At 42.1% G+C, this 8,219-nt stretch overlaps 1 protein-coding gene across 1 annotated transcript in view; it reads right to left on the minus strand.

Moving 5' to 3' along the window:
- DRD2 (dopamine receptor D2) overlaps window positions 1–7,580 on the minus strand; it is a 100,954-nt gene extending 93,374 nt beyond the window's left edge. The window contains exon 1 of the mRNA XM_003764217.4: window positions 7,107–7,580. The gene's annotated coding sequence lies outside the window, so the exon portion shown is untranslated. The remainder of the gene's footprint in view (window positions 1–7,106) is intronic.
- Window positions 7,581–8,219: the final 639 nt, after the last annotated feature.

Raw genomic sequence — 8,219 nt, forward strand, 5'->3', positions numbered from 1 at the left:
GGCTGGATTAAATGATTTTTAAGGCACTTTACAATTCTGACATAACAGCTGTTTAAGAAATTACAATTATAATATTATTATGGTTAATCTATAAATAATTACATAATTGTATTATATAATTAACAAAAAATGAGTATAGTCAATATGGATTCTGAAGGGTCAAGCATGTGGTTTCCTCTGAGGATAATTGGAGGGAAGGTAAATGATTAAAAAAAAAATGTTCATTACCATTCACTGTGAGCTCCAACAGAATGAGAAAAGAGGCATTCTAACTCATTGCAACATTTAAAAGTTTTAATGCTACCATCCTATGAAAGGCAGAATGTCATAACTCAAAGAGACAGTGAAGAGTGTCTAACCCTCTCTTCCTTTATCCAGAAGAGAGACTTGTCCAAGATCACATATCTAGTTAGTGGCAAGAACTAGAAACAGAAGCCATGTTATCTTGTTTCTAATGCATGCTCTCAAACTATTAAACCAAATTAAACTTATTACATCATGCTGTCTCTCTTTGCAACATTTAGTCCTGTTCCCATATGTGCCAAAATCAACCCTATTCCCTCCCCCCATACACACATACACCTAAAAGGTTAATCTTAGATATGGAGATGGAGCAATCTTTCTTTTACTGTTCAAAAGTGATACTCTGTTTGGGAGATGTCTAGGCAATTGATTTTCATTTTCTGGAATTCATCATATTCCTTTCATTCAATAAGACTTGAAATAAGTCATGAGAGCCAAGATTTTATAGTTATGCAGATAAGAATTCAAGTCAGCAGATCCAAGTTCCAATCTTAGCTCTGTGACTTTGGACAAGTCACTTTATTAGCTTCAGTTTCTTCATCTATAAAAAATGAGGGTGTTAGGATAATCCCCATAGTCCTTCAGTCTCTGAGTCTTATGACCCTATGATAGTATAATAAGCAACAATTTCTATAGTACCTTCCCGTAGCAGTTAGAGCTGAAAGAAAATACAATACAGAAGATAGAATTCTTTATCTCATATAAAGTCAATCAGCAAATAATAAGAACTGAATAAATGCTACTTGATTCATTGTTAGTTGATTGTACATTACTCAATTTATCTTTTCTATTCTTTTTTATTCACTGTGAATTAGGGGGCATCTCTCTGTACTTTATGTAACTAGTCCTATTATCAGAGGGGAAAAAAGGCAAGTCCTTTGAAATTAAGTTCTAAAATCTTGAGATTCCAAGATTCCAAGAGGCTCTAAGCTTTCTAATCCATTCTCCTGCCTCTCTTACATCGGATAAAAATTCTATAATCTCTTTAACATAGACTCAAGTGTCATTTTATTTCTCCTCGTCTCACCTACTCCTTCTTTCTCTACATGCTTGGATCAGCTACACGAGAAAGAAGAGACAATGAATGGGCCAGGTAGACTTTGGGCAATGTGATGTCTTAGAAGGAATACTGGATTTAGACCTGTGTGATCATGAACAAGTCATTTTATCTCTTTGAAATTCACTTTCCTTATATTTGAAATAGGAATAATTATGATTTTATGACTTATTCACAAGACAATTTCAAGAAAAGTATTTCAGAAATGTAAAGCCTATAAGTTGGGTCTATTATTATAGGGGTCATCTAAACTTTTTAAAGCTATGACCCATCTTTTCTTTCCAGACCAAAGATTTCCAGGGAATTGTTGGTGAGGCTGCTGCCTAGGGTTACAGGAAGGAGGAAGATGCAATTATATAGCGTGTAACAAAAATAATTTCATTTCTAATGCTTTTCCCCTGCTGGGCCACTTAGAGCACAAACAATAACAAACACTCAGCAATGGAAACAGAGTAAGGCACACACAATGGGGAGAAGCCCAATGACAGGCGAGCCTCATTGAGCCGGCAGCTCCCAGACATCTGCAGGGAAGCCATCATTTGGGGCCATGGTTGCTATTTAATAATAAGCAATAACACACCAGGCATTGAACAGGACTCAAAAGCAGATACAGCCCCTGTTTGTTGATAGGGCCCTTGGGTTGGGGGTGGGGAGTAGAGGGGAGGAGAAAGCAGTACTCATATACTGAGGTCATTTTCCATCCCCTATCCAGGTTCTGATTGATGCTATTTGGAAAGATACATAGAAATCCAATTGCTCTCACCTCCCTTCTTTTCACCTTCTCTTTCTTCTATACTAGAGATCAGGGAAATTCTCTATCTCCTTCTGGGAGAAGTCAGGTTCCCCATAAGTACCTTCCAGTTAACAAAAAATTGCTGAAGTTGTACATTAAAGCCGATTTGCCTATTAATTTGCATACTCTGTATATTTAATAACAAAATATACTGAGATCTCACTCCTTTATTCTCCCTCTCACCTGCCTAATCACTTCTTCTTCCCCCAAAGTCTTTCAGTGACCTCCTGGCTCTAACCCCTGTTAGAAACTAACTCATGCTATGCTTTCTTAGTAAAGTCATTTTTAAAAATTATAAGCCAACTTCTTTATGATACTGAAAGACTCAGCTTCAACATTGTTCTTACAGGATGAACTGCTCCCTGTAATGTCATTTTGTTTGTCAGCATATTTCTGCAAAGCCAATATATGAAATTAGGCAGAAAATACCTATAGTCTTGGTCAGATGCCAACAAAATGGTCCCATCCCCAAATTCACTATTGCTTGACCTTGAACAGTTTAGCCAATAGTGGTTGGGAAAGGGAACAGGCAGAGGATACATTCATTTATTGATAGAGAGCAAGGGCTCCTATCTCCTTGGGAGAAGGAAGCTCAGTCTTCTTTGGGGAGTTTGAGAGAATGAGAGGTGAGAAGGGTGATTGGGTGATTGTTTAATTTCATTGGCTTTGATGTGGGCCTGCTTGCCAGAGAAAGGAATTAGGGCATAATGAGAGAAATGTTGAGAATCCAGAAGGGTAAGTGTTTCTCCTTTTCTAGGACCTAAATGGAGGCAAAAAAGAGTAGTTGAATCTTTCAGTTTTACTCCACCACCCACACGTACTGACACAACAATCAAGCTATTTTCCAGGCCCATGAATTTAGATAATATGTCTCTTGTAAAAAAATAAAAAAGAAAATTTCAATTACATTGAAAATGAGGGAAATAAAGATGAAAGGGTGTGCTCACTCTGGATTCCATCACTATTAAAGTAATTAAAAAGGCTAGAGATAATTAATATCAGTCCACTATCTAGGAGAAGGAAGCAAGCTACTTACACATGCTTATTGAGTCCATTTGGTATCTCATAGAGCAGAAGTACTTAAGCATAATCATGGAACCAGATCTGCCAGTTTTCCTCAAAGGCTTAAGAGAGGCCCATGAGAAAATCAAAATCACATAAGAGACCCCCAAAAGACTACTGTAGCTCAGGCATGCAGGGGTGCTGTATATTGGAATAGAAAGATAAGACTGACCATCCTACCTGTGATTCCTGGACATAGCCAAGACTAAAGGAGATTTCAGTTATGAAGCTAAGTTTATAATTTAGCTTATAGGCTTTTGATCTCTGAACTCAGATTCAAGAATCTTGGAAATCTGGTGATTCAAGAGTGCAAGGTACTAGAACAGTGGATCAAGAAGGTCATAACACTTACTTCTTAGGAGAACTTTAAGAGTAGAAAAAAGGATTTGTTTTGGAATAGGAAAGGAACCTTCTTAGAGCCAATAGAATGAACTGAATGACCTTTGAATGGATATGACAAATTAAAAATGCAATTTAAATTATCTAAAGGAAATTCACCTGATTAAGCATTAGCCTCTTACCCTGGAGCCTCTAGACTCTCTTCTACCTATTCTGTACCTATCTTGTAGACACCTATTTATTTACATATTGTCTCTCCATTAAAAAGGGAAGTCCTTGAGGGGCTATTTTTGCCTTTCCTTGCATCCTCCCAGAACTTAGCATGGTGCTTGACATATAAGTACTTAATAAATGCTTGCTGATTGATAGATCTGTAAACTACTTGGTCTGCCCACAAGAGGTTTCAGGGATATCTGGCTTAACTGGAAGGCATGGTGTTTGAGGCAAACCAAAGCTCTCTCTGAAAGGTATGCTCATACCCTCCCAACAAGTACAAATGTCACATAGCAACAACAGTGTCTATATCTTGGGGTCTCTTGATCTTCAGTACCTAATTGATTCTGTATTGGGAAACCTTAAATATATCATTCTCCTATCTTCCTCAGAGCCAAAACATAGTCAACTACCATATTGTATACATATTAAGCAACTAGGAAAAGGGAAACTGGAGGGGGGGGGCAGGAAAGTGTGTGTGACAAAGCCAGAATTGGAACACAAATTCTGATCAGCTTTTCTTTCTCTCATCCCCACCCCTCCAGGTCTACCCAATTTCTAAACGGTTTGCTATGCATAGTTTTAACTTTTAAATGCAAATCACATGAAAATCATTCAAAACCCCTGAACCCTCCTTGCCAGAGGGCAAGATGATTAAAGGGCATCTCAGCTTGAATTCGTTGGATCATGTGGCCATGTTTCTGTAAGATATTATGTTCCACTCTTAATATTAATATCCCAAAAAGCTAGAGAAAAAGTTTTATGTTCTCAACATCATCCATTAGTTTAGATTTACACTTTCTATACAGAAGAACTCAACCTTGCAGATAAGGGAAGACAGACTAGCCCACAAGCATTGTTACCAGCCTTGTCAATCTCCTTAGAATCTCCTCAGACTATAGAGTAGGAAGAATCAAATCAATACAGTGAAAGCACTTACTGACAACCAGACATGAGCTGCACAGCTTCTCTGGGAAACATGATGCTCTGTAAGCCTGAACTAATCACTCCTCAGAATTTCAGGAAAGTTTAGTTTATCAGATCTTGAGGGAAAGAAAATTGGCACTAATTCCAAAGGGAAGAAACCCAAAAGGAGAAATAAGCATTCAGGATAGCAATTCTGGAATTATATGGATAAATTCTTGGAACTGAACAAGGATGTATTTGGAAAAGAAGAGAAACCCAAAAGTATGCTTGGGAGTAGAGTGATGGGGGGAATATTGTTTTTCTTCCCAGAAGAGACCCTAAGATGTTGGTGCTTACTCCAGTTCCATCCCATCTGGTAAACTGAAAATGTCTGTTTGTAGGGAGTAGAGTGTTGATTAATTAATATCTTAATTTTTCTTTTAGTCCAAGAAATTTTAGGATAATCAGTTCCATTTTGTAAAAATCAGGAGTTTCATGCCTTTCATTCCCTTCTCCATAGCCTTTCTCAAATGAAAGGGGAAGGGGAAAGAAGATCATGACCTTCTTCAAGTAACAAAATCACAGTCTTGAACTACATATGCTTAGCTTAGTTCAAGGTCATTGACTCCAGAATCTCTCACTACGCAAAAATCTAAGTCAGAAAAGTACTAAGATCCAAAGAGATCTTGTAGATAAGCAAAAGGATAGGGGAGAGAGGTAGAAGCTTGTTTATTTGCCGTCCTTTTAATTTCCCATAACCTAAACTATCACATACCTCCCTCCAATTGCCAAATGGCAGCAACAGGTACATGAGAGTCAATGATTTTTTTCCACCTTTCCTTAATCTTTCAGGATGAATCCAGGAGAAGCACAATTACTTCCACAGAAATGTGCAATCTCAGTAGAGACCCTGAATCCAGTTTAAAAACCTCTATTGTTCTCCAGATGGGACATCTACTAATATGAAGGTCTCAGAGTTAGGGTAACATTCAGAAGCTTCATTACCTAAGGATTTGTGGGGACCAGGAGAGAGCCCCTCAACATACTCCCTCTTCAAAAACTCCTGACCCTTATCTCTGAAAAAAAAAAAATAAAGCTAGTGGGACCAGTGACTGGTTAGAGTATTTTTCTGTAGACAACAACTAGAAACTTATTCTATGGGACTTCAGGATACCGAATAAATGTCTCATGAAGATTAGTCGCATGATATACGCATGTATGCACTCTCTCACATTTGATCTCATTTTTTCTTACACAGGTCTGTCTTAGCAGACAAGCAAGGTCTGAGATGTTCTCAATCTATTTCAACCTCTTTTTTTGTTCACACAATGCTTCCCACCTCTTCCATTCAGACCCTAATTAGGGCCTCTTTCCATTCTGGAACTGGGAACCCACCCTTTACTTCCAACCTGACTCCAGGTTAAGTTTAGTGGAAATCATTGCCTTTAACAAAAAGATCATTGAAAAAGCTGGACGAAAAGAACGAAGAAAAAACTGCAGGATGAGAACAGAGGGGGTGGGGTAGAAATCTGTCGAGCAGAGAGACAGATACAGATGAGACCCAGAAAGAAAGAGTGCAACATAGAGACAGAAATAAAGCGACAGATTGGCTGAGAGTCAGAAAGACGAGAGAAAGGGGGTGAAGAAGCCTCAGTACATACGAATGAATGCTAAGTTGCTAAGAGCAACCTATTTTAATGATCATCAGTTTCGCCAGTCGATCAGCCCGAAGTCAGGTCCCAGGCAGGGATCATCATTGGAAAGAGGTTTAAAGCAAGTTAAGTGTCCACACTAGCTCCTTAGCCTGACGGGTTAGCGCCACTTGTCTGCTCGCTACTCTGTTTACCCCACCTGATTCGGCGCTTTCACAGCCTATCACGGATTCTGGCCACTTCCCTGGGGTGAGGGACAATGGGAGAAAATCCCTTGCTGGAATTCATATTGAGACTTAAGAGAGCTTCGGAGAAAGTGGGATCTCCGTACCAAGCTTGCTCTAGTGGTCTCTAGATTCAAAACTGCTCCTCGAGGAAACCTGTCTTAAGGCTCCGGGTGAGGAGAAAACAGTCCAGAATACTGTTAATGAGTCCCTGGTCCAGCATACTTCGCTCTGGAGAGCGAACCCCAACCTAGAGCCTCCTTTGTTCTTAGGAGGATGCTCTTCTGGAGAAGCGTCTCAGCTTCTGCCCCAGCCCTGGCCTGCGACTAGGCTCCTAAGAGGAAAGGTGCATTAGAAAGCACGGAGCTCCGTGGTAACCTGGGAACCCTGGCGGGAGTCGCCGCTCTCCAAAGTTCTGCCTCTCAAGTACGCCATTCCCTCTAGAAGAAAAACTCCAGCTCTCTCTCTGTGAAGCCTGACTCATAGTTCCCAAGGTTTGAATCTAGTCCCTGTGGCCACCTCCCTTCCCGAACCTGGACCTTCAACCCATTTCTAACCTTCAAGCCATAAGGCGCCCGAGGGCAGAAGCAGCGCCGGCTACTCGAGTCTCTAGGCTCTCGCCGCATCCACGCGTGACGATTTCTTTCAGCAGTCTCGAGGAGAAGCTCCAGCGGCTGTTCCTGATACTGTCCTGGGGCGTCTCTTGGGCTCCCACAGTTCTAGGTGTCCGAGGACTAGAAAAAGCGAGGCTCAGAAAGCGGGGCTGCTGGGATCCCCGGCTTCTGCCCCGGGGCTACCTGCCCAGCAGCACAGCTCGAGGTCCCAGGCGGCTGACTAGACAGCCGACCCAGGTCCCCCCAGCGCTCCGACCCAGCGGGGGAGGAATGGACTGGGACCAAGGGTGGGATGCAGTAGGGCTGGGTGGGGCGAAGAAAAGCAGAGTGTGGTGGGGCGGAGCGATGGTGGACGAGTAATTAGCGCGGGTTGGCGCGGGACAAGCGCGGAGAGGCGGCGAGTTGCTCACGGGAGGCGTCGGCTCCAGCACTGAGCTTGGACAGCTCCGAGGCTCTGAAAGGGCGGGGCCGGGGCCGGGGGGCGGGGCTGTCTCAATCATGAGTCGTTTCCAGCCCCCAGGCACCGCCCCTATCCCTTCTCCGTCCGCTTCTGGATCTCTCCTCTGACTCACATGAAAGCTCAGCTCCGCCAGCTAAGTGAGCCCCTGGGGACCAGAGCACCTTCCAATCCCCTTGAGCCTCTTTGGAACTCTTAGGATCTCCCCTGCGAAGATGCAGAATCCCCCGAGGGATAGGCAGAGTCAGTCTTCACAGCTTGTGGATTGTGGAGAGCTGGGTAAAAGCTTTCCAGTCTGTTCCCTAAGTCCAGTCCGAATTTGGTTCCTTTTACCACAGTCTCCTTCACCTAAACCACCCTTATGGTACCATCTGCCCAGTCCCCTTGGTGATTCGGGTATATTTTCTCCAAAAATCTGTGGTTTCTTTTCCTGGACCAGTGATGAAGTGTAAGTTAAAGTCCCTACTAGGAAACTCACCCATGGTGGGAGTGGGGAAAAGATGAAAGAGGACTAGAGTTCAAATAATAGAGTTTCTGCGGAGGGCATGGGGAGTTCCCTTTCTGAGCTTTGCCTCTGACTGTGTTTCTGTATCACCCTC

Source organism: Sarcophilus harrisii, chromosome 3 (genome assembly GCF_902635505.1).
Source record: "Sarcophilus harrisii chromosome 3, mSarHar1.11, whole genome shotgun sequence".
NCBI classification, from domain to species: domain Eukaryota; kingdom Metazoa; phylum Chordata; class Mammalia; order Dasyuromorphia; family Dasyuridae; genus Sarcophilus; species Sarcophilus harrisii.